At 38.0% G+C, this 27,624-nt stretch overlaps 1 protein-coding gene across 7 annotated transcripts in view; it reads left to right on the top strand.

The window, feature by feature from the left end:
- PLCB1 (phospholipase C beta 1) overlaps positions 1-27,624 on the top strand; it is a 669,546-nt gene that overhangs the window by 241,668 nt on the left and 400,254 nt on the right. Inside the window, exon 1 of one of the 7 annotated variants that reach the window (XM_057502748.1) lies at positions 23,004-23,024. The exons of the other annotated variants lie outside the window; for them this stretch is intronic. The gene's annotated coding sequence lies outside the window, so the exon portion shown is untranslated. Of the gene's footprint in view, positions 1-23,003; positions 23,025-27,624 lie in introns of those variants that run through there. 7 annotated transcript variants of the gene reach the window in all.

Below are 27,624 nucleotides of genomic sequence, written 5' to 3'. Positions count from 1 at the left end.
CTACCATAGCCTATCCTGACTAATAAAGGTCCCTTTGTCCCAGTCATAACATAAGGTCCAGACGGCTCAAAGATACAATAATAAAAATTAAAATATAAACATGCTGGAAGAATTCACAAAGTCATCTTTATTATTTCAGAATGGATAGGTCTTCTAAGCAGCACTGCAAATTAAAAATTCACAAAGGAAAGGATTAATAAATGTGACTACAAAAATCTCTGGAAGGCAAAACTTCCACAACGTCAAAATAAAGTAAAAAGCTGGAGCTAATACATGACCAGGGATGGAGGGATCCTTACAGAATTTTTCTTGTGATGAGAACTTTTTGTTTGCTTATTTATTTGTTCATTTGCTTTATTTTTAGATTCCACATGTAAGTGAACTTGTATGGTATTTGTCTTTCTCTGTGTGACATTGTACTGAGCATAATGCCCTCTAGCTCCATCCATGTTGTTGCAAATGGCAGGATTTCTTTTCTCCTTGTGGCTGAATACTATTCCATTGTGTGTATGTGCCACATCTTCTTTATCCATTCATCTGTTGGTGGGTACTTTGGTTCCTTCCTTACACTGGCTACTGTAAATAATGGACCAGTAAACATAGGGGTGCATGTATCTTTTCAAATCAGTGATTTTGTTTTCTTCCAGGTAAATATCCACAAGTGGATTTATTGGGTCGTATGGTATTTCTATTTTTCTTTATTTGAGGAACCTCCATACTGCTTTCCACAGTGGCTGTCCCAATTTACATTCCCACCACAGGGCACAAGGGTTCCTTCTCTCCACATACTTGCCAACGCTTATTATTTCTTGTCTTTTTGATATAGCCATGCTAAATGGTGTGAGGTGATACCTCACTGTGGTTTTGATTTGCATTCCTCTAATGACTAGTGATGTTCAGTGTCTTTTCACATGTCTCCTGGCCATCTGCATGTCTTCTGTGGAGAAATGCCTATGCAGGTCCTCTGCCTGTTTTTAAATTGGGTTATTTGTGGGGTTTTTTGGTATTGAGTTGTATGAGGTCTTTATATATTTTGGATATTAACCCCTAATCAGATGTATCATTTGCAAATATGTCTCCCATAAAGTAGGTTGCCTTTTCATTTTGTTGATGGTTTACTTTCTTATGCAGAAGCTTTTTTAGCTTTATGTATACCTTTTGACTCCCTTCACTCATTTCTCCTCCCTCACCTGCTTCTAGCAATCATCCATCTGTTCTCTGCATCTATGAACTTAGGTTTTTTTGCCACATGTAAGTGAAGCCATAGGGTATTTTTCTGTGTGACTTATTTCACTTAGCATAATGTCCTCAAGGTCCATCAATGTAGTCACAAATTCATCTTATTTATTCTTATGTATTCTGTTGGCTCAGTTTAAGAAGGAAGATATGTGGTTGAAGTGACTGCAGAAACTAAATTTTGTAAATGTGTAGTTTTAAATCAGTGAAGGCCATGTCGATAAAAGCTGCTTCTCTATTTTACTAGTAAACTCAAATGCTTATTAGTGAATAAATTCATTCAACTTGTGTTAAGGTACAAGCCCAACCCTAAGTAAACATTGGGGGACAGGTAGGTAGTATTTTCAATGATAGCCACAGTCATAAAAATAGGGTGCATACATTCAAGAAAAATTGCCTTATGTTGAGTGTTTTCAACACTTTCAGGCTGAGTTTTATGTCTTAAAAAGCAATGAGAGGCAAGTGAGGCACTATGTTTTATCTCCTTGTTAATGGAGACTTATTTATTTCTGAATCAGATAGTTTGACTTTTGCCCTCCAATATTCCATTGCAGCAAAAGGTCATTCCATATACACAAGAGCCTGTTAAGCAGAGAGTCTTTTCAGAAAGAAAACTCACTAAAGAAGCACTAGATCAGGGATAAAATGCAAAGAGTCAGCCTGCTCAAATTCTGTTCTTTGGTTGTTCCAGCTTCACAATGAATTCCCAAAGAAAGTAGTTCCATGTGAGGGATCAGTTTGGCTGGGCTGTTCCCTATGTTTTAAATCCATTTATCAGGGGTGTTTTGATGAGTTGTTGAAACACAGTACTGCACGGTAGGAACTTAACATAAATGATGTACCTCTATTTCCAAACTCTGATGGCTGTAAGTCACTTTATTAACTTACGGTCCATACCCTCCTGCTATCTTAATTGTTACAGATAACCAATGGGTGAAAGCTAAAGTGAATCATGTGATACTAGAATGAGACATCAGTGTGAATCTGTTAGACTTAATAGAGATACACATGGATTAATAGAAAATAATTATAGATATGTATACATGCACAGGTTGTATATACACATTTATTTTCAAGGTCTGTTCACTAACAGAACCTAGAAATAACAACACGTCCAGGAAGCAATAAGCACTCCCAGTGCTCAGATCTTGATTTCTAAGACCATTCTCCAATAAAAAGAACCAGAGCTTCTTGGAGAAATGGCTGATTCTGGGGCTGTGGCAGGGAATTTACAAGATAAACCTGGTCCATCTCATAGTTACAGAGAATAAGGAAGTACTCAAAAAACACAAAAATCAGAGTATGTCCAAGGGACACAGGAGCCAGTGAAAGAGCTCATAATGGCCATGCTGGAACCATTTGAGCAAGAAAATAAATAATACTACTACTGCATTAGAACCTAGAGTATAAAATAAATATTCTTGAATCCATACTGATATAATTAAATGATTAAAATAAGTTTTTAATTAGAAAGAATAGACAAATCTCCCATATAGAAGAATCCCAGATAATTTATGTAGATAATGCACCCTCAGGAGGGTAAAACATAGTAACTCCAGCTTGCAAATGTGAGCTTCCTATAGTGAATACCTTCCAAAGAGAACAGTATGGAAAGGGGGAAAAAGAGTAACTTTACAGTGGGAAAACCTGAAAATCACTACCTCAGCCAGGTGATCAAGGTAAATATTATCAGTATTAAGTTATGTTGACGATGTGTAACTTTCATATGATGTCATGATGACACTTGGGATTGTGGTCTTCCTCCCCAAAACTGATAATTCCCATCAAGTCATGAGAAAAAGATCAAGCAAACCCAAATTAAGAGATATTTTGTAACTGCCTAAACAGTACTTCTCAAAACTGTCAAGTTCATTGAAAATAAGGAAAGTCTAAGAAACACAGTACAAAGTACCCTAAGGAAACATAAAAACGATATGTTATGTACTATCCTAGATGGGATTCTGGACAGAAAAAAGGCATTAGTTAAGAACTAAGGAAATATTAATAATGTATGGACATTAGTTCACAATAATGTATTAATATTAGTTCTTTGGTTCTAAATAAATATATCATGCTAATAAGAAGATAGTAACAACTAGAGAATTTAGATGTAGAGGGTAGGAGAATTCTACTATCTTTGCAACTTTTTTTTGTAATTCAATTGATAAAAATCTAGTTTAGTTGCTGTAAAAATATTCCAAATTGGAAATTATTATTTTTAATTTTATTAGTTTATTAATTTTAATTTTACTATTGATATTACATTAGTTTTATCTGTACATCATCATAATTTGTTTTATATATATATATATATATATATATATATATATATATAGTGAAAGAAATTTATTTTCTAAAAAATATTGTGATGACATAAATATTAGACTTCCCTTACCAAAGTTTCTTCTATTCTAAAGAAAATGCTTGTATATGTTACAGTGTTTGGTTTTAAAGTGAGGTTGCTCTAGTGTAAATCTGTAGGTAGTAGATTGCAATACATCCTTAGTACAGCAATTCTTGATTTTGGAAAGCTTTACACCTTTAAGCAAATTAACATTTTTATCTAAGTAGCTAACATCACCCTGTAAAAAAGTCAACCATGTTAGGGTCTATTCCTAGCTGCACCACTACCCACTGTAGCAACTGAGACAAATTACTTCATCTCACACTCATCAGCCTTTCTGATGCCACACACATATGACTACCTGTACAGGACATTTGAGAGCTATGTATATCTAGTCATTGTAATAATTATTATTTTTCTATTGCTAATAATCATGTAATTTCATTACTAATATTAATCCTTCATATTCTGTGTGAATAAGCACTCTAAAATCCAAAGTACTGTTGATTTTCTATTAAATAAGTCTAATTTTGAGTATTTCACACAGTTTTGAGCCTTGAAATTTTAATTTTTCAGAAACAACTAGCATTTCAGTGGGTCATAGATTGATAGATTGATAGATCGCTCACCGTGTGGCCCCAGCTAAATTAGCCAAGGTGCTAGAATCCAGCAGACATGAAGTTGGAGTCAGGGGAGTTTGTATAGATGGAGTTTTAACCTAGTAGAAGAAGGACATTCCTACGCAGCTGCCATCATGCTCTTTCCTGACAGAATTAAAGACCGTAACTGGAACTTGCTATGCTACAAATTTTTTATATGTGAGACTTATATCCCCAGTCAGGATAAACTTACTTTAGCCATCAGAGAGGTCTACAAATATTGTCTTCTTGAACTAAACTTGACATCTGTAAGGTCAGACAAGGGTGTTGCTCACATGTAACTTATATTCTCTGAAGAATGGGAGTTGACAAGAGGAGAGAATGGGTACATGAACAAATGAACAAGATCAATTAGGGTAATATGCACTAGGAAGAAAAATGAAACAGAGTAATGGGACTAGGAGGATGGGGGACTGGACCCACCCCTTGAATCTGATCTAATACACTTTGATTAATAAAATCTGTAATTTTATGCAATAAATTCATACTTTTTATATCTGACTTTTTTCACTCAACATTGTTTATAAGATTCAACCATGTTGTTGTGTTTAACTGTAGATTGTTCATCCTCTTTGCTGTGTAAAATATCCCAGCATATAAATATTCTATAATTTAGTATTCCTTTATACACTTGATAGCCATTTGAGTAGTTTCTAGTTTGGTGCTATGACAAATACTGCTGCATTCAACAACCTAACACATGCCTCTTGGTGAACACAGACACCCAGGAGTGGAGTTGCTGAGTCACAGGGTGTGTGCCGGAGGACCAAACATTCTCCCAAAGAGGTTGGTCTAATTTATAGTGTAAGAGGAATCTTGGCCTCCACATCCTTGCCAAAAGTTAATAATGTTCTTTTTGTTTTTCATTTAAGTCCTTCTGGTGGGTCACATTATCGCACAAGAAAACTGGTTATCCTTTTATTGTTATTTATTTCATTAAATTAACATTATTTATTTAAGTATACTGAATTTCATGTGCATATTGTGATAGTTATATGCCTCGATTTAAGAACACACTCCACATTGACCCATGCACAGTCTTCTTTCATTTTGCTAGCTTATTTGTTATTTTTGTTGAGTTTGTGGAGTGGTAACCCTAAAACAGATCTGTCCACGTCCTAATTCCTAGAAGCTATGAATGTTACCTTCACAAAGGGTCTTTGCAGATGTCAGTAAGTGTCTTGAGATGGAAAGATCATCCTGGATTATCCAGGGTCCTAAATCCAGTGACCGGCTTTCTTGAAGAGACAGTCGAGGGAAATTTGCCATAGATAGAAGAGGAAGAGGCAGTGTGAAACAGAGATGAGAATAGTGCGGCTACAAGACAAGGAATGCTTGGAGTCCCCAGAAGCTGACAGGAACAGAATCTCCTCTAGAGCCTTCTGGAAATGCACGCCCCTGATGACGTCTTACTTTTGGACTTTTAGCCTCCAGAACTATGAGAGAATAAAGTTCTATTGTTTTAAGCCACTAAGTGTGTAGTGACTTTATACTGCAGCCACAGGGAATTAATACATGAAAACAGGCAATTGATTAGGTCATTTAAAACCACATCATCCAATATGGTAACCACCAGCCATATTTGAAATGTGGTTGGTCCAAACTGGATGTACTGAAAGTGTAAGATGCACAATGAATTTTGAAGACTTAGAGAAAATGAATGTAAACTATTTCATTAGGAACTTCTTATATTATTAAGAAGGAGTTTGGATATAGAATACTGATTTAGATATATTGGGTTAAAATAACATATATTCATAAAATTAATTTCACCTTTTTACTTTTAGCTTTTTTTAAAAAAAAATGGTTACCAGAAAATTTAAAAGAAGGCATGTGGCTCATATTATAGTTCTGTTGGTTAAAGCCACTCTAAAAGAACAGTGAAAATAGAGGTCTGTTTATAAGAAGTACAACCTGCCTGCTGCCAGTTAACCATAAAGTCACCCTTTTAGCCTTCATTCAACCTCTGTTAATAACAGCTTAAGACTTTTATTATGTTGCTGTTTCCAAGTCCTATTGAAAAGATTGTTTGGGGTACAAATTTCAGACATCCTGTTTTTCATTTCTGTAGTTCTCTGAGTCAATACAAAAGATCCTTTTAACAAGAGAGCACGCAGATTTGTTACCTGTCAGAGGCATTTTCCTTCATGAATTTGTGAAGCAGAAAGACACTTCGCTCATTAAAAAATGGACACATTTAACTTAAAAACTATGGGTCAGCTTACTCAAGTTATTGCATGTTAATGAATACATTACAAGGCATATTAGTTATTCCTGTAATACAACTGAACTAAAACCCCTCAAATTCAATAGTTTACCAAACATGCATTCTTTTCTTGTTCAGGGATGGATGGTCAGCTGTGTTATGTATGCTATGCTATTCTGTGTGATGGGTGAGTTTGGCTCAGAGCTCACATTGGGTTCAGATTTCCTCTTCTGGTCTCTGTAATCTCCTCAAAGCAGCACCTGTCTGAGGCTGTTTTTCCAAGACAGTGACAGGAAGTCAAAAAATATGTACAATTCTCCCTCTCTCTTAAGCCCTTGAGTCTTTCTGGCATGCTCCTTCTTCCAGCACATTCTATTGGTGAAAACCAATCACATGGCCAAGCCCAATCAGTGGGGCAGGGATGGACATTCTACCTACTGGACCCCACTATAGGGTCCCAGGAGTGAGGAGGTGAAGAATTAAGAGCAATAACCGCACACACTGCACAAGACAACATTGTTTTCCTCTTCTAACTCACTTTCATTTCAGTATCAGGTTTACATTAAGTGACTCTCTAATATGTAATCAAACTGTACAGTAGGCAAAGTGGGAAGTCAGAGATGAGCAAATAGCCAGGCCTTGTCTTACAGGATTTTATAGTCTAGTAGGGAATACAGTCCCATTATTTAACACCTGTGCTTGCTCGTCTGTAAAATAGAGATACCACTATGCCTTTCTTGTATGGTTATCACAAAAATTCATGAGAGGTAACACACTGAAGGGAAGCCACAGCGTCTGACCCATAAAAATTCCAGCTATTGTCTGTGCCTATCTAGTTATCCATTCAATTTGATCTTAGTTTTTAAAAATTAAATATGTCTATATTTATATGTATGTTACAAAGAAAAAAAACACCTTGGCATGTTAACAGTGCCTATATTTGGGTTTTGGCATTACAAAGGATTTTTTTTTTCTCTTCTTACACATTTTAGTAGTTTTAAAAATTTCTACAGGGATCACCTGTGATTTAAAATAAAAGTCAATATACATTTTAAAAGATCATTTAGCCTGTGTATTGGATCAGATTGGGAAATTCCAGCTGCACCTTTTGTTGGTCTGTTAAAGATTTTCACCAAATTATGTAGATAATTATGCAAACATTAAAGCTTATTTTATCTTCATAGAAAGCACTTGGAGTTTTCTAGAAATATTTTGTTTATATATTTATGAATTTGGTTTCTATTAATTGATATGAATTTTATATTAATATTATACTGTTTATACCTATAACCAATAAAATCATCCATTTTTTTTTCTTGCCTTAGCCTTTTGTTTTTAAAATTGTTATGTATTACCTGATTCCTTGTCAGGGACACAGTTAGGGTGTGTTACCATAATAAACGGAGGGTCTCCAGGCTTATTTTTAATTGCTAAACTTTGTGTTTAACAGCGTGAACATAGAATGGTGAGCATTCTAGGTTTTTCTTTTCTCAAGTTGTCAGTGTAAATATGTGAAGGCATTTTAAAATATGAGGGTCTGCTTCCATTAGCCGTCGTGATTATTAATGTAGAGAAGGCTCATCAAACATTTGAAATAAGCTGAAGATTCTGAATTTGTCACACATCTTGGAGTTGAGTCAGTCACTCACTGTTCCTTTTCATAGACTTCGACAAAAACTAGCCTGGCTAATACAAAAGGACTAAGATCAGATGTTTCTGATTGCTGCTATTTGACCATAAAGTAAAGATCACCCTGTACACAGCATTCTGGATCCTTCTCTATTTGCAGTATCAGAAGCATTTTAACATGTGCTGAGTCTTATTTTTTTGCAAACTTCCTCATCTCAAATTAGATTTAAAACTCAAGAGCTAGAATGACTGCCCTGGTACCATCTCTAGGGTGTCCCATAGTAGCGTTGCCTACAGTGTATGCTGTCATCAACTGTAGTTTTCTAAACCAAATTGCATTTAATGATGATCAAGCAATTCAGGCTGCATTTGAACTTTGGATATACTTTTATTTTCCAGAAAGATGTTTTCCAATAGCCAATCCTGACTTTCTGAGACTCTAACAGATTGAGAGGCAAACAAACATATTTCTGAAGCACTTTCGGGTATTAAAAAGATAAATTACTATGTGAGTCAATAAAAAGTGTCACTTTTATGAAAATGTAGATGGAGATAGCACTATCAGGACAAAACCCAGAAATCTGTTTTTTATTAGAAGTGCCCTGCTTGTGTAATCTTGATACTAAGAGATGAGTGATAACTACACATAGTTTTATTTTGGTTGATAAAATTGAGAGAGATTATTGCTATAGCTAGTATTCTAAAAGGACATTTAAGCCACATCAGATTTAGTAGGTTTGCTCCAAACTATCTGATTACTTATTATTTATCTAATCTACAAAAAAAAACATATTAGAAATAAGGATATTTATAGATGATACATTGTCTTGATGGTCTGTGGAGTTTCAACCAAGTCTTTTAGAAGAAATGTATCCACAAGATGCCTTAGGGCCTCCCATTTCAGAATCCTTAGGAAAGTATAAGAGAAGAAAAAAAAACTCCACAAACGTGGGGTAGGGTATTAGAAGCGAGTGAGGAATGGGGAAACTAGGAGGAAGGAAAGACTAAAAGAATACAAAATCAGAACAGTAAAATATCTGTGAACATTTGTCCAATGTTTAAAACAATTCTATCCAATAAAACGTTTTGCCTTGATGGAAATGCTCTATGTCTGTGCTGTGCAGTGTGGTGGCCACTAGCCACATGTGGCTATTGAGCATTGGAAACATGACTGATGTGACAAAGGAAACTGAATTTTTTGTTTTATTTCCTTTGAAGTTTAGATAGCCACACGTGGCTCATGGCTGCCTTATGGGACAGCACAGGTTCACAGCTTGAGCACTCAAAGTGTGGTCCTGGTAAGAGCAGCAGCTGGCAGCTTATTAGAAATGCAGAATCTTGGCGCCCATCCAGACCTACAGACTTAGAATATGCATTTTAACAACATCCCCAGGCAAGTGGTATGAAAGTTGGAGAGCCACTGTCCTAGAGCAATTTTCACTTGCTAATTAATCACCCATTCAAAAAAGCTGGGAATTCTCTATTTTTATCATGGGCTGGCAAACATTAGCAGCACATTCATTTTATCCACAGAAGAGTATTTGATGCAGTAGGAGTGAGTCTTAATGGTGCTTGAACTGCTTACTCTGAATCTCTTCCAAATGTGAGCGAGGTGTACCCCACTGATTGATCCTTTGATTCATCCATTCATGAAACACAGAGTCCTTCCATGGCAGGTGCCCTCTGAGGTTTATTGAACATCTGTAGTTAAATTTGGACGTGTGCTTTTTTTCTCCGCAGTGAAGGGAAAGGGAAGGAAAGAGACAGATTACTGGGTTCAGTCTGGGGACTAGGATTAAAAAATTATCACTAAAATTTTTTAAAGCAAGGAAATGTACTGAAAGCTAGAATTGGAGAATGAAGTTGATAAAACAGTTCATAGCATTTGTCCCATTACCATCTGTCTTAATTTTGATTCCCCCCAAATCTGACTCTGAGACAAGACTTGGGTACAAGAGGTCTATACGGCAGTGATTCTAAGAACACAGTGAGTGGGGTGAGGATAGTGAAGCAGGGATGAGAAGGTCAATAAAGAGTACATTGCAGAGTGTGTCACAGATGTGGGATCTGGGCTCAGTCCCTCTTAGGGACACCTGAGAGACTGTGGGTGTTGGAGAGAGAACAATGCTGGCATGTGTGGAAACTGTCCACCTAAGTTTCAGGCGTCTTCTTATAGTGGTGGATAGGACACCCATGGGGTCTTCTACACCATAATAGAAATTACTTCTGTAATAAATAGGATACTACCCTGCAGAAAGATATCAAGGGCTGTTGGAAAGAGAGAGCTGTGAACCGGGATCCCAAATCTGACCTAGGTCTCCTATTGTTTAATTATTTGGGTTAGGTAAATTGCTCTGGAAGTGGAGTACTGGACTTTTAATCAGAGAGATTTTGCCCTGTTCTAATGTCTATGTTCCTCTGTACTCCTCCTTACCACTGTTCTGAAACTTTCCCTTTCCTGCTCTTTCCTATTCCTCAAGAGAATACTAAAAATAATCTATAAACTAATGAATCTCCCAAACACAGGTACGATTTGTTTGAAATTCTGTTTGGCTACTTCTAAGTTCAAGGTTTTGTGAGTATTTGAGTTATATTTTCAGAACAAAGAAAATGAGAGTGCAGGGTGTAACAAAGGAGGTTTTCTGTTCTTTGCGTTTATTTATGGTTTTCTCAAAAGTTATTTAAAGCAACTTACATAGGTACATAGTACACTAAGTTCTGGGTGAAGAGAAAACATGGCTAAGTATAAGAAAAGTCTTTTAGATGTAAAAATATTACATTAAATCAGATTCAGTTATATATTATGAAGTTGACTTTCCTACATAAAACAGAATTCTAAAGGCTCTGCAGAAAATCCAAGACACACGGTCACTCTAACTGCACAGGATGCCAAGGTATGTTCACTTACCTCAAGCAACTTTATGTCCCTTTGGGAGGTAAAAGATAGCCCCAAGAACAGGTAAAAATAAGCTTATAATAAGGGAGCACATTTTATGTAGTCATATGAGTAGAACTGGAAGGAGATTCTGTGGATATTCAGGAGAATGTGTGCGTGAGAAAGAGCAGAGGAGACACCTGCTGTAATTTAGCATGGTCAGTAAGGTCTTTAGCACTTGAACTGAGTCTTAAAAAATTAAAGATAGGTGTAGAGACCTTCAGTGAAATTATGCAAATAGAGTTGGGCATGATTGTGTTGGGTTTAGGGGGCCATGTGTACATAGAAATAAAGAAGAATATTTGGCAGATAAGGAAAGATACAGTTAGAAATAACCAGGGCCAGGCATAGAATTTTAGGGGCATAATCTTTGGTGACTCTTCTAGAGCTGAACAGACCAGATTTGCTATACATATATTTTTTTTACAAAGTGGAATTAATCATGGCAATAGGATTTAATTGCTCCAATAGTTCACTTTCTTTTCAGTTCCATAGAAAAACAGTTTGGGTTTATTCATTAATGAAGTCATGCATTTATTTGCTTTTGTTGAGCGCCTTGTACTAGAACTATAACACTGAACAGGACATGTTCTCTCCTTTAGAAGAGCTCATGCTACGGGTTGACAGACAGTTACAATTCAATGCAATAAATCTTAATAAAAATACCCATGAAATTATATACAGTCTAATGAGATATTCCAATCGATTTGTTATTTAATTCCTATTTTCAGTGGAGTCCCATATACTTTATAAGAAGACAGAATGTCTAAGGGGAATATCTTCTGAGAGAAAATCCAATTTGTCAAATATGAGATGCCCATATTTTATTCATGAATAATAGTTCCGTCTGGCAGGATGTCCTCATGCTCACTGAAATGGGCCTATTGACCCATTCTAAGAAAACCAGGCTGCTCACAAGCATTATACATAGGTTGTATAGGTTGTCATCTGCTCCACAGTCTCCTTGCTGGGATGGAGCAGTAACCTGCTTCTCTCCTGTTAGGTCCCAGCCTGAGGCTCTTGTGGGTACTTCCCCAGGAAGGGTGCCAGTGTCTTCTGCAGGTCAGCTAAATTGTCCAGGCTGGAGATGGTGAGAGTCAGACTTAGGTTCCCATTTGCCCTTCCTCTCTCCCCATTCATGTTCAGCTTTCCTTCCTAACAGCCGGTCCTGACCTGTAGTCACTTGGGTCTCACCAGGAAATGCAATGGCACCAATCTTTCATAGACTTCTTCACCAGCCTCCACAATTTTGTAAGATGAACTTGCTCTAATAAACCCTGATTCTGTGTCACCCTGGGTGGCTCTGCCTACCTGATCATGTGCCGGCTCGCTGTGCCCCAGCCATCGGGCCACCTCCAAGCACCACACATGACGTGATCAAATCTGTCACTGAATATCTTCAGAACATGCAGATCGTGGCTTTTTGTTCACTTACCCTAAAAAGGCCTCAGAAATGAGCACACAATTATATGTAAATTCTTATTTTATTCAGATCTGCAGTGAGTAATGAATGGCAGTCTCTCATCTATTTATGGAGCACTTTCTAAAAGCTTTCTTTGTTCTTCCTTTTTCTTTACTTTTTCAAAGGTGATCTTTGGGTTTTGCAAAAGTACATTGTAATGAAAAAAAATCAGAATCTTTACATTTTTAGAAAAAGGATAACTACTTTTGAATTTCTTATCCAGCTATAGGCTAATTCCCATACAATTACTAAGTTTTCTAGATGCTCAAACACACCATCCTGGAGAGAGACTGGATGAAATGATGCCCTTTCCCCAGGGCTTCTGGAGCCCCCTGCCTACACAGATGAGCAGGGAAAATGCTGCAACTTCTCAGGGTCCCAGGAGAACCCTTCTTTAAACCCTGTCTGTATAAAATACTTCTTGTCTGTTTCCCTTAGCTCCTTAATATAATTTTTACGTGATTATTGCAGCTAAGCTCATTAATGTAATTTTCACATGATTATTGCTGCTAATGATTATGTAAGCACCCCTGATCATGTGGAAAATTAAAGATGTTAAATTAAAATATTGACACTGATGTTAGTAAGTAATCGTTGTTTAAGATGTCTATGTTTTGAAAGCTTTTTTTAACTTAATTTTTTGAAAATCAAAGTTAACATGTCTTTGGTGTGTAAAATTACACCAGCGACACATATTTTGAGCTTCACACAATGCTTAACAGATTTTAGAATACTTTTATGTGGTGCCTGCATTTGGTAGGTGGAAGTTCTTTATATTTTCAGAAATGTGACTTTAGTCACAGGCCTGGGACAGTGCTTGGCCTCAAAAAAGCACCCAAAAAATGTTAGTTATAGTTATTAAGATAATTTTGCATCGAGGCAATAGTGGGTAATGGGGCCATTTATTTGAATGAAGAGCTTATTTGCAACTCAGATGTTTATGTATCCAGTTTGCTTATAATATTTGACATTTTTAAGGTAACTATATTATTAGCTGTTTTAACATTGTGGTAAGTTTGTCAATGTCCTTGATTTGCAGGCCTCAAATATCTATATGTGCAGCAGTTTGTATCTGAAATTATTATAAATGGATTTTTCTATTAGAAATGAGCCTGTCAAAGTTCCATTATTAAATAAGGTCACAGCAGTAATTCTTATTAATGGAGCTGATTTCTGACAGCTCTGAGGATACTTACAAGATATTTATAAATACTCACTTTCATAACAGAAAATGCCCTTGATTTCCTTACCTCTAATATCTGCACTGTGGATTGTAATGAATATGAGAGAAGGTCCTGAATAAGCTAAATGAGAACAACCAAGCAGAGCTGGGATGTCAACTAGTCACTGTTGCTTCTCTAGGCAAGCTGCTCCTATCTATGATCTTTGCACAGGACCTAGCAGAAGTTTTTAAATATTCTGTGGACCCTCAGGTTTGCTCGGGGTTATTTGAGACCATAAATATTAAGTCTAAGAGTGGTAAAATGCTATTGAATGGCTTACAGAGCATTTTTTAAATGTTGTCTTTTTCAGCAAATACAATTTTGAAAGCTTCAGCCCAGTACGTGAGATTGGTGCACTTAAGTAGCTAAAACAAGAATGTCATCACACAGTGCAAGGCTGTACCTCAAAAACTCCAGGTGTAACAAAAACATCCAAATCAGAAAGAAATTTTTCCCCTGTCATTCAGAATTAAAGCTTAGTGGCAGTGCATGTTTTGAATGTCTGTTTTTGTTTTAGGTACCTGATGGAATAGACCAGTTTGACAATCTGAAAGAGAAATCTAAAAACTCAGCTGTCCAATGGATACCATATCCCTAGCAAGAGACATACTAAGGGAAGGATGTAACTCAGAGAAATAAGACACAGGATTCAGCTTTCCCAGTTAAGCTAGTGAAATGAAGAAATAGCATTGTTACAATGTGGGAAAAATGAACCCTACAACCTTATCATTATTTGTGGCAGTCAATGATGTAACGAATTTGCTTATGTAGTTTAAATGTTAGGCAGTTTTATATGTACCCACATTGCCTTGCCTTTAGGCAGTAAATTGCAAATAATGTATAACCTTGACCTTCTTGCTCTGAAAATGTATGGGACCTGTCATTTCAGACAGGAGCAAAAATAAGGGGTATAAAGCAATGGGCAGGGTTTTTTTGGTTTTATTTCACATTTTTCAAACCCTTGAAAATCAAACCCATGGAAATAACAGAAGTTTAGGTTCGGAAAGGGTCTACAAGGTTCTTTCACCCTATGGGGCAACAGGCCCATCAGACGCTCTGCAAAGAAAATGTTCGATGATTTAATAAACTTGGGAAGCTTCATGTGCCATATGGCATTTTTGAAGAGTAACAATTCACATTAGCATGTTAAAGTCCAGTATTAAAGAAACCATTTCAAGTTACACCCAGTGAAGCCCAAACTTACTTGACTAGAGATCCCTTTTATGCCCTAAAACTTTTGCACACTGGTAAATGTTTATTTAATCCAAGCTTGAATTTGTCCCGAGTGCTCAACCCATGGTCCTTGGACCAGCAGCACCATCACCACTCAGGCCTCGTGAGAAATTCAGAGTCTCAGGCCCCAAGATCTGCTAGACCAGTGCCTGAATTTTAGCGAAATCCTCAGCTGGTCCACAGGTGGGTTCACGTTGGAGAGGCATGGTCTAGTATGCACTCTAACTTAACCACCTTCACTTCTATGTAGTTAATGTCCTGCTGAGAAAATATCTCATGCACAGAATTTAAATTACTTGGGTACCCTGGAGAACTCATTGAACCCAAGCAGTGTCTTCATGTGCCTCCTCTCTAGGTCCTGAGATGTTGGGAGAGGTCTTTGAAAGCCTGAAAGAGCCTTTACAACCTGCTCCATTGGTTTTATCAGTTGTGGGTGATGAACCTCTAGATTATAGACAGCAGACGAGCTAGCCTGTCCCTTTTCCTTGGCACAGTGTCAGCTGCTGGAGTTTATAGAACCAGATCTATTTAACAGAAATCAGAGCATGACTAACACTTCAGAAGGTCTGCATATGTGCAAATAGGGCAGGGAAGTGCAGAATTGCAGCTTGCTGTTGAAAATTGCCATTGATACTGTAACATTCAAATATGATTATTGGTTTGTTATGACAGGTGAATCACTTATGAGAAAGCAAAACACGGCTCATTATGCAAAATGTTCGAAGAAATATCTCTACTAGAAGCAATGAAATGTACAGTTGACTGAGAGGTGGCAAAAGAGACCTTCCTGGGGCGATGGAAGTGTGCCTGTATCTTGATAGAGGTTTCATGGGCATACACATTTGTCTGAAAAAAATGTAAAATATTTTGTCTTATGAAATTTAAGTATGGTTGATATTAGGTGCAGCAATACAGGCTGTCAGGGTTACTTTATGAAAATGTGCAATTGGAAATGTGGAGAGTATTTTATTGGATGACATCTCCAGGTTACTATGTAGGCTGGTTTACGCTGACCTCATAGGCAGCCCAATCTGCAATGCCAGCTCTCCAGAAAAGCCATGCCTAGGGGAGCCGTAGCATGGGCTCTGGATGTAGACAGTCAGGGTTCAAATCTCTGTAGTCCCCCACAATCTGGGGCATGTGACTTGACCTTTCTGTGCTAGTTTTCTTATGTGCACTTAGTGATCAGTAAACAGTTTACTGAAGCTGCGGTGTCTGGTTTAATAGAATCAAGGCTGTCTCTTGAATAATGAGAAAGAGCCAATAACTGGAAAAACCAAGACAGCATTCCAGGTAGAGGAAACAACAAGAACAAAACCCTGAGAACTGAGAGGTTGCAGCATGTCCCAGATTCTGAATGAGGTGCATATATCAATATTTATATTAAGATTTTGTCTTCATAGAAACAAAAACTTCTGCATTAAGAATACTTAAAAGCTTAGCTAAGACTTTTATAATACCATCTGATTATACTAGATTTACCTTTTCTCCCTTTAGGATAGTATATCAACTCAGATTGAGCAATTCCTATTAACATTGGGATGAAAGCCAAATTAACAACAGAAAGACATGATCTTCAACTTTGGCAGGGGCTGTATTTCTGTTCACCCCTGCACCTGGCCAACTCTATGAGATAGAGACCTAATAATGTTCACTGATATATCTCTTAGAAGCTTCCCAGAGTACCTTGCACTTAATAAACACAGTTAATATATAATCAAGTGAAATGAATTGAATTTGAAAGTGTGGATCACATGCACGAGAGCTTGAGATCCAGCATTTAAAGAAAGGCTCAGTGTTTAACTAAGACTGCCAGTCACCCACACAGTTCAGAAGCTGGGCCCACTCCTTATCACTCCCAAGTTTCTTATGGCATTGCTAGGCCTGCAGTTTGTCCACCCCCAAAACAAAACAAAACAAAACAAAACAAAACAAAAAACATATTACAAAACCACCACCAACAGAACACCAAAATGTAGTAATGAAAACAGACTTGCTCCCACTACTGTGAGTTCCAAGATAGGCTGCCCACAGCAAGAGTTTACGACACTGCAAAATATCTGGTGAAGATTCACATTTGAGTCATAGGACAGGAATTCAAATATTTATTTCTAAGGGGCTCAGATAACACACATTTACATTTGATAGATGACAGGGTATTTGTTCAGTCACATGTCCAATATTTGTTATTTTTATCAAGACTAACAACTTTCTCTGCTTTCCACCACAGAGCACTGTTTTCACACAGAGGGGCTCACTGAGCACTCGTTTTTAGTTGAAAAGTGTTTGATTCAATACCAGACCAGATGGTGTCTCTTTCTGTCAACTCTCTCCTTCACCTGCACACTGGGATTTCTTCTAACATCAGGATACATTAGCCCTCTGGCTGCCTTCTGCCTCTCCTAGCATCATTTCCGGAGTGTGAAGTGAGCACAGATGGGCCAATATGCACATGATGGGTCCCTCCTCCACACTTACTCATGCTCAGAGATCCCTAGTCAGGGCACCTGGGCCAGTGCTTCTCAAACTACCATGTGCATCCAGCTCCTGTGGGGAACCTTTTAAAAGGCAACTCCAATTTAGCATGTCTGGGAGGGCCTGAGATTCTGCGTCTCTCAAAGGTCCCAGGTAATCCCAGGTAATGCTGTAGACTACGCTCTAAGTAGCAGAGGTCTAGAGGGAATTACATTTGTCACTCTTCTGGAAATGCATCCTCTTTTTGTCTTTCTTTTTTTAATCTTTCTTTAAGAAATCCCATTCTCATCCTTACTTAAAACATAATTGCATATCCCTTGCCTCAGAAATGGGTGGATATAAACCTTTTAGGCCATGAGTGTAAAACAAAGCTAGTATTACACACCATCGGCTGTCATGTCCACTATGTTGAGGCCTTAATTCCTGGGTTTTCCCTCGCAGTGAGCTGGCGGGTTAGGCCTAAACTGCATTCAATTTTGTTTCAAATGCTTTTTCATGAGAGAGCACTTCTGTCCTGCTTTTATAGCTTCCTTCTCATTTTTCTGGTATCTTACAGCAGGCAGTGGGAAACCTGCTTAAGCTCACCCCGCTTTTACTTTGAGCTTTATGGTGACACTTTTCTGGCACCACTGTCAGCAGATTCTGCTTTAATGCGGAGTTGAAAGGGCCACGGGAAGTACTGCTTCATTTCTGTCTGGGAAAGCCAGGGACTCGCTGACAATGGGGTTTCTTCCCCTGAAATGTGGAAGATGATTAGCAAAAAATGACACACAGCACAGCCATCATTCTTCACTCGAGTTGCATGAGCAATGTGATACTTTAACTCTCTGTAGTGTCTGGACAAGGCCTAAAATAAATCATAATGCTAAGGGAAGAAAAGTTCTATTTCTTTCCAAGGGTGTTTGAGAAAGTAGGAAATCCATTACAATTTGATTTTCACTCCATTCATGAAAAACCAGACAAGCTAACTAGCGTGTATTTGTTTGCACACACATATGCAAGCATATGCACACACACACCCGCAAACTTGAAGCTCAGAATAGAAAATTGATGAGCAAAATGGAATTTAAATTTGAACCCTTCTTTGTGGTCTACGTTCTAGACCTTCAAAAATACAGGATGAGCTGTTCAGAACACAGAGGGAAAAAGATGAACTGGGTGGAGGAGGATGAGAAAGTGCCGAAAAGTGATTGAAGATTATTATAACAAAATGATTTTCTAATAACGAAGAATTTGAATCTGGACATACCCAGATTTATAGGTTAGGCTCATGGAAGATGAAAGCCCAGTTTGTTCTCCCAACCAGAAAGTCTAAAAGGAAACTGGACTTCTGAGGATTGAAGATTTAAGCCTTGAATTGTGGTTCTCTAATTGCAGTTGGTCTTAGCTGACTTGGAAAATACAGGCATCAAGTGGAGCATAACGTGGGGGTAGGCTGCACAGAGCTATCTGTTGAATGAGACAGTAAAAAGACTGTGTTTGAATGATACAGAGGAAAGTGGATAAAACCAGGGGTGGTCCAGACGACAGGAAATTCTCAGCTGAAGCTTCCATGACCTAAGTCTCAAAAAATAAATCTGAAGTCAACTTGAAGAGTTTGTGTGGCTGTGTTTTGATAACGGAAAACTGAACAGGAAAAAATGTGTAGTGTCAATAGGATGGGCAGGACTGTTCACTCCTGGTTTGTATACCTGAATCCACACCAGCTCCTTGTGGGTTCCTGGACCCACAAGCACTTCTCGAATGCCAGCAGGGTATCTGAGAATTCAACTCAATTCTGATGCCATCTGCCCAGAGGCAGCACGAGATTCCCCAGGTGAAGGACTCCATCCTGCAAAACTGCCCTCCACCCCCAACTCCAGATGTCAGTTGCAACTGTTACCTGTGCTTCTAACTGCCTACAGATGAGAGGTTCCCACCACCTCCCCTTTAGGTCTAATTAATTTGTAGAGCTGCCCACAGAACTCAGGAAAACACTCACATTTACCAGACTATAAGGGATACAAGTTAACAGCCAGGTAAAAAGATACATATGCCAAGGTCCCAAATAAAGAAGACTCTATCCTTGGGGAGTCTGGGGCCTGGCTTGCTGGCATACGGAAGCATTCTGTTACCCCAGGCATGGAGGCTTTCTCTCCAACAAGGAAGCAGTAAAAAGGGTGAGATATACTCTTCTCCTGGGTTTTTGTGAGGTCTTCATTGCATAGTCACGATTGACTAAGTGGTTGACCCTTGGCTGATTCAACGTCCAGCTCCCTCCCAAAAGTCTCTTATTAACATGCCAAGACACCCATTTCACCTTTAAGGCTCTTGAGTATTTTCAGGGTCTGTAGATGAAGACCAAAAATACCTGGGAAATCTATATTTGGTCATCGGAATGTCAAAATACATATTTTTTTATGACATTATATCACAATACTCTCTCCCCCAAAACCACTATTGAACTGCAAAGCCATACGAAGTGTTATGAAAGAAAGTGTAACAGACTAAATAGAAAGTTCCTCATTGCTGGAGATGAATTCAGAAATGTTCAGGGAGGCAGATGGCTGTGGGCTCAGAAAATCCAGACCATCTTTGAGAGAAACTGTCTTTGACAGAAGCATTGACAAATGATGGAGAACGAAAGTGGTGTCAGAAGTTAGGAGCCTCTGTGACTTCGTCTAGGACTTTGCTTGGTGTCTTTGTCAAATACTTATTGGAAACATTAGAATTAAGGAGAAAAAATTTTCATTCTGTCCCGTGGCAGTTAGCAGAGAACCTGTTGTGGATCGTGGATTAGATATGTAATTCGGCTGCCATCAGTAGTTCCTGAACAAGCAGGGCTTCTTAAAAGCCTTTGCAAAACTATGTATGTCCAGAGGAGATGAGGAAGTTCCTGAATCTATCCACACATTGTCTGCGGGGCCCTTTATTCCCTTGTGTCGTATCTGGTCCTTCTCTGGGGACATGCTGCAGAGTTTGATTTCCAGAGTAAGAACAACTGACTTGGATTTTTTTTAACCTTCTTTAACTTTTTAATAACTAAATGAAAAAACTTATGGTGGGAAGACAAGAGAATTTCCCAGTAGACCTTTTGAACTAGAGTTCATAGGTTTCAGTGACACAATGATATTTTCTATCAATCTTTTTTGTTTGTGACCTTTATGTGGGTTATGGATTCAATTTTGTAGATTGGGAACTACAATTTTAAAAAAATGAAATAGAATATAATAGAGCCAAGTACCTTACAATAGAAAATGTCAGAGCGTATCAAGCTAATAAGGTTAAATGCTGGCTTGTGAAATGTGTGTCTCAGTTACATACATACATACATGTATCTATGAGATTGTGAGTGGTGATGTCAAGTGCATTACAGCTGGAGGGCATGACCAGAAAAATGTAAAGCCATTGATCAATATCAATTTATCTCTGTTAGGAAGATTTTTCCATGAAGCTCTTTATGGTAAAAGGAAGGAAGAACACCAACACCTTTGCTGATCCAGTCTGCATAGGTATTTTAATCCTTTCAGCCTCCCATTGAAATAGTCATATGTTTTGCCATGTTTACAGATGAACTCTCATTGGTTTAAAAAGGAGAATTAAGTTTCAGTGACTTTTACACATAAATGGAGTCTTTCTAGTTGTTTGTGTCAGAGCCTGAATTTGAATATGGATCTGCATTAGTCACACCAAGTACATATGTTTGTCAGCGTTCAAGGTCAAGCAACAGAAGGGCAGGCCAAACTGGAAACACTAGAAGTGTATTCCAGGTGCATGCATGCTGTGTGATGAAGGCAGAGTCTGAATCTTTGAGTAAAGCCAGGGGTTTGTTTTATGGTTGAGCATGTAAGAGTGTGAATCTGAATACAGGTCTGAAACTAGAAGAGAAGTCCATGGGATAAATAGGAAAGTATGCCATGAATTTCAGGAACATTTGCAAAAGATCAAAGCTGAGTCCAAGATGGAAGAATTTCTCCTTAAGTAGAGAGAGTGAAAATGATTAGCAAAGACCTGGGAGACGGGAGAAAGGCTGTAGGTGATGTGAACTCCAGACAGGTTTAGAAGCGAGCAGAACAGGAAGTAGGTTCTTCCAGGTCTGTTTTAAGGCTGAGATTACTTTTCAGAAAAACTGGGTATGTGGTTGGAAACAACAGGGCTGCAAGCTGGTGTACCCCTGGACTGCTGGTCTCAGCATGACACTGCATGGGAGCAGGATGCACCCAAAGCCAGGCTGAGAACACAAGCTGCATGTGCGTGTTTGATGACCCTCCCTGAGAGGCTTCATGAACGTTAGGATTCAGACTGGTTCTAATGTAAGTTTCCTTTTCAAGGCATAAGCCACAGAACTACAGCAGCACTGATGATGGAAATTTCTATTTTTATTTTTCATCAAAAGAGAGAAAAGAAAGTGGAAATTAAATAGTGTATTTCCATCGGTTTGGAAATATAGTTTATGTTTATATTATGTGTGAATATATAATTATATATTGATTTTGCATGCATTAATATCATATTATACATGAATAAACTTATAGTGCTGTCTTATTCAATTAATTCTAAGCTCCAAATGAAGTGGAAAGAACACCAATCAAAAAACTACTTGCATTCAAGCACTGTTCCAAATGTTGGAACTCTATGTGAATTAACAAAACCTCTAAAATTAATATCAAGGGGCTGTTTTCACTATATGTGGTAGACAGCAGGCTTGAATATCGTCATGATTTGAATAGATAAGTTATATTAGAAGGGTGTTTACCTTCATGGAAGCATCACCCTTATTGCTTTTTGAAAAAGAAACAGAAACAGAGGAGAAGCAGGAAAGAGAAGGTGAAGAAGAGTTCTTTCTAACAAATGCAATGAATGTATGAATCCTCATGTGATTTTTCAATACTATAAATTGTTTCACACCTTTTCTCAATAAGTTTTGCCATCAAATGTATGTGCTGCAAACTCATGAAGCGATTTGTGGTTTTTAGAGATTTTAGGATTTCCAATTTACATCCCATGCTGTTAGGAATTGTAGGCTTGTATTTGGTATATTCAGTGTCATATCTACGAGGTATGTAAAAGTGTATACAGGGACTTCAGTGTTCATTCTCATGGTCCACATCTCTGGGTTTCTTTGTGTGTAGGCACATTCTACACAATTGTGTAAAGGTCTCCAGACAATTTAGTATTAACAAAGATACTTTGCAGTCTGGATTTTCATGTGAGGGTCTTAGAAAGGACAAAATGTTAGCTGAAATTTAATTAAAAAATTTGATTTGAAAGGGCTTGGATGCTGTATTAGTCTGCTCAGGCTGTCATAACAAAATACCAGGGAATGGGTGGCTTAGACAACAGAAGTATATTTCTCTCAGTTCTGGAGGCCGAGACATCCAAAATCAAATGATCCAAGGTGCCAGTGAGGTAGGTTTCACTTTGAGGCCTCCTCTCTTGCTTCTCTTGTAGACAGCCACCATCTCCCTGAGTACACATACGACCTCTTTTTTTTTTTTTGCAACAGGAAAGAGAGAGAGGGAGAGAGCTCTCTGGTTTTTTATAAGACCCCTAGTCCTATCATATCTGGACTCCACTCTTAAAACCTCATTTGATTTTTGTTACCTCCTTATAGGTCCTGTTGCCAAATACAGTCACACTGGGGTAAGTACTTCAACATATGACTTTTGGGGAGATGCCATTCAGTCCACAGCAGATGCTAAAATTCAGAACTGACTTTCGCTGCTTCACCAGATCTTTATGTACTGTGATTTGTGGCAGTTTTTTTTTTTTAAACCCAATTTCCTTTCAATTCCTTGTTTGTTTCTTTTCTAAGAAATTCTCTCCTGCATGATCAAAGTGAAAGGAACCTAGAAGTGGCATTTGAAGTTGCCAACATTAAACCTTTGATCAATGGAGCCTAGTTGCCAGCAGAACAAGGAGGAGAGATATTGTTCATCCATCTCAATTCACGACTCAGAGGTGCAGAAATCCAGCTGGCATGGAAAATGTTTCCTGTCCTGAGTTAAATTGAGCACTGAACCCAACATGCCTGGATGATTTGTCTTGGCTGCTCTCACAGAGGCAAGACAGTGTGTGACCTCGTCTAGCTTCACTATCTGCAGGTTTCTCCATCACATACGGGATCTCTTCACCAGTCTTGGCTAGAACCATTTCACCAGAGTCAACAGATTCAGCATCATTGGCACAACCAGCTGAGGTTACCCAAACTTCTAATTAGTCCCAGGAAGGTTTACTAATACAATTCGCTTTACAGAGGAGAGTTAGAACAGGAAACAAATTCCCTGTAGCATCCTGTCCTTTTTGTTTAAATACATGCTAGTTCATCAAGAGGAAAACTTCAGACTCAGTATCAGCAATATAATTTTAACAGCTGGAAATTTAACTTTCTAATAACTGTGAACTTTATAATATTGTAAATAAAACTTGACTCTCTAGTAACTATAGAGCAAGAATGGATTCTAGAAAAATAACTGGGAAATCGCTAATGAAGTGCTGAAGGCTTTAAGTTTGGGGGAGAATATGGCTATTTTTGACGTACCATGTGGAAGCCATTTTTGCCCACAGTCTCTGAGGGTCTCCTGTAAACATGGGACCTATGAATTGCAAGGCTAACCACCAGCTGTGTAGTGAGATTGCTGGTGTCCTGTCCTATCTAGGTGACCTTGGCAGGTGCCCTAATTACCTGTGCCTCACTTTCCTGGGCAGTAAAAGGAAGTAGTAAGCACCTGCCTCACAGAGTTGTTGCAGGGATTAAATGAGAAAATACATAAAGCACATGAAAAGGGGACTGGCACCAAGTATATTTTCAGGAAACGTTGGGTATATTGGCAGTTTTCATCATCACCATCTTGATCCTGATCCTGATCATCACCGCCGTGGTCATTGTTAATGGTTTTTATCAGACAATAAGGGTTGTGTCCATCTGATAATGCCCCCCTGCTAGTTGTCCTGGGAGTGGTGTGAATGAAATCCGTTTTCCTGTGGATGTTGAAAGAGTTTACTTCTAACAGTCTGACACCTAGAATAGTCGTGGGTAGCATCAGGGGATAATCTGTTTCTCTGGAAGATGGTACACTTTTTCCCATTGAAAAATATGAATGAGTCAGCCTGTCATAATTTTTTTTGCCCTTATTACCAGAAAATTACAAGATGATTTTCATTCACAGTGACTGTTAGTTTCTGTGACTAATATGTTTATTTCTTTCCTATTCTTATGACTTTGATTTTTCTATTCTTAAGCTAAAAAACATAATAGGTACGTTTGTGTATATCACCTTTTAGAATGAGACAGGAAGTTAGTTGACAAATGTTTAATTCATGTATTCATTGCAGGAAGTTTGTGTATGCATTCTGAAACTTAAACATTTTTTAAAGCATGGTCTCTATCTTATTATTTTTCATTTTTTCATTCATATAAAATTTTACTGACTGCCTACATGTGTCTAACACACTCAACAATAAAATTGCACAGGTAAGTAAGACCTGGTCCCTATCTTTATTGGTATGAGTATATAGCAGGGGACAAAACTATAAAGTAATAGTAATAATAACCCCTATGTAAGATCAGAAGATTGGGAATTTCTTTCTTCTTTACTGCTTTACCTCTACTCCTGGAACAGGTTGGATGCTCAATGACTATTTCTTCAATAAATTACTGTTCTAGGCATATTACATATACTAAAACTATTAAAACTAATATTTATTGAAAACTCATACTATGTGCCAAGCACTGTACTGAGCATTTCAACAATACCATGAGCCAGAAACAATTATTGTTATGAAACAGATATGAACATTGAGGTCTAGAGAAGTTGTCCATGGTGATATACTTGCATGGTAAGAGCTGGAAATATGTCTGCTTGGTTTCAAAGCCCATGCCCTTAACCAATACCCCCAACTCTTAAGATGGTTTTGCCCTAAAACTGCAGAGGTGGAGTGATAGTTTCCCCACTTCATAAGGAATGAAACTCAGATTTCATAAGATAGGATCTGCTTCATGGAAGGAAGGCTCAGACTGACAGTATCAAGACCCCAAAGTATGGAGTTCTGCATACACTGTCCAGCCTCTCCCATGCATAGACAATCAGGCATATAAATGTTCTGACAAAAATCTGTATACATTGTACTGGGACCTTGTCATGCAGACACGGTCTGTGATCCCATGCTGTATGACATGTCTGAAGTAGAATACCTGTTGAAATGAATTGAACCACAAAGGTTAACCCGTTAAAGACTCTTCACTACACTGCTTGTTCTTGTGTAGATAATACTATAAACATTAAGGCAGTTTTTATCCTTACCATACAAAATTATGGAATATGGATGTGGTAGACAGAATTCTGAGATGGCCCCCAGGATCCCTATACCCTGGTATCCATGTCCTCTATAGACCCTCCCCTTGAGTGTGGGTAGAATGTAGGCCAGGCTTCCAGCCAATGCAATTTTACACATGTAACTAAAGCCCCAAGTCAGTTGATTTTGGGCTAATTAACCTTGGGTAATCTTGATTAGGTGGAAGCCCTTAAAAAAAGAGTAGGCACTCCTTGAAGTGATAGACCATCCTTACATTACAGCTTGATGAAGTTAGTGGCCATGTTGAGGAACCTACATGCAACGGAAGTATGGTGGCTCTGGAAACTTAGGCAGCCTCTCTTATCTAAGGCAGCCAGAAAAGAGCCAGGGGCCTCACTCATACAAGTCAAGAAACTGACTTTAGCCAACAACCTCAATGATCTCAGAAGAGGCTTATTCTCCAATTAATTCTCCAGATGGTAACAGATTGGCTGACACCTTAATTCAGCCTTGTAATTCACTGTCAGAGGGCTTGGCGAAGCTGGTAGATGCGTTGTAATCTATTACACACTAAACTTGTGCCTTGGTGACACATCTGTTGTAACTCCAGCAGGTTAGCCAGTGTCACCATTTTGTCACCATTCTTATTCCTGCAGTTCTATTTCTTACAGGTAAGCTTTTGGGTTCACTTAAAAGTTAATATCCCATTACCTCATCAGATGCACTAAAAAGGCAAAGAGTTTTTCAAGGAAGCTGTGACTAGTTTAAGTACCTTTTGAAATATCATTATCATGGTTGACTAACTCCAGGTGGAAAGATGAACTATAATGAGAGTTCAAACATCTCTAATGATGACTTAAAATAATGCTAGGTGATCCCTAGCTAAGATAATGCTAAATTTTCTCTCCATGTGAGGAAGGTAATGGTGCATTCTCTACTTCTTTGTAAGTTCCATTATTAAGAATACTGAAAATGTGCATAGTTTTTTTTTTTAGCAACAACTATTGCTTTCTCACTAAATCTAGAAATCTCACTTTGTGTTCAGAAAAACAAACCAACAGGCAAACACACATTTCAAGGTAAAGCTTTTACACTGTTACTGCATGGAAAGACATTAAGACATTATTAATTTAAAAAATTTGTTATCACCTAACAATCTTCTTCTCTCCATATCTTCTCTCATATCTTTGGATCTTAATGTCTATTCATTCCCCTCCACATAACGCCCACCCCCTTGCTCTAGGCTTATAGCCTTTTAGCAAAAAATTCAAAAGAGAGCCCTACTTCTATTTGTTTCAGCAACATCCCTGGTGTACCTTTCACCGGACCAACTTATATTGTAGGCTGACCCTTGACTTAGTCACTGTGACCCTGGACTTTAATGCTTTTATGATCGGGAAGACCAGGTCTGGAATTTGTGCCCCTCCATATAACCACAAGCAAGGTCAATCAGAACTTTGTGGATGGGAGTTCTGTTTTCAAAAAAAGGGAAATGGATGAGAAATGTTTTTTACCAAGAAGACCTCCAACAAAAGGAAATTTTAGATAAATTTAGAATCATCTCAAGATTAGAGAGAGTTTGGGCAAGGAGAAAGAACATTTTAAGGCACCTATTTATTAAATATAAACTACTGGAAAGGAATAGACAACTAGATCAGTGGACTAGAAGGGAATAGGAATTGTTCAAATAGGCATAACTCATTTAGAATGGCTGCATGAAATGCTATTTCATTATTGTTCTATCATTTTAGAGATGTTACTACTAAAGTCCACGCCAACATATAAACATAAATCTTATAGTACTGAGCAATGCAGTGGATGTGTATTTCTTAAATAGCCTATCATCTAGTATGGTAAAGTGACATCCTAATGTTTTCAGCATCAATTTGTTCTCTGGTGTGGTCTCTCTATTTCTACCGGTATTTTGTATTACCATAACATTTCTGAA

This window comes from Manis pentadactyla, chromosome 5 (assembly GCF_030020395.1).
Source record: "Manis pentadactyla isolate mManPen7 chromosome 5, mManPen7.hap1, whole genome shotgun sequence".
NCBI lineage: Eukaryota > Metazoa > Chordata > Mammalia > Pholidota > Manidae > Manis > Manis pentadactyla.
The sequence above is the reverse complement of the archived record's forward strand: the minus strand, read 5'-3'. Positions and strand labels throughout refer to the sequence as shown.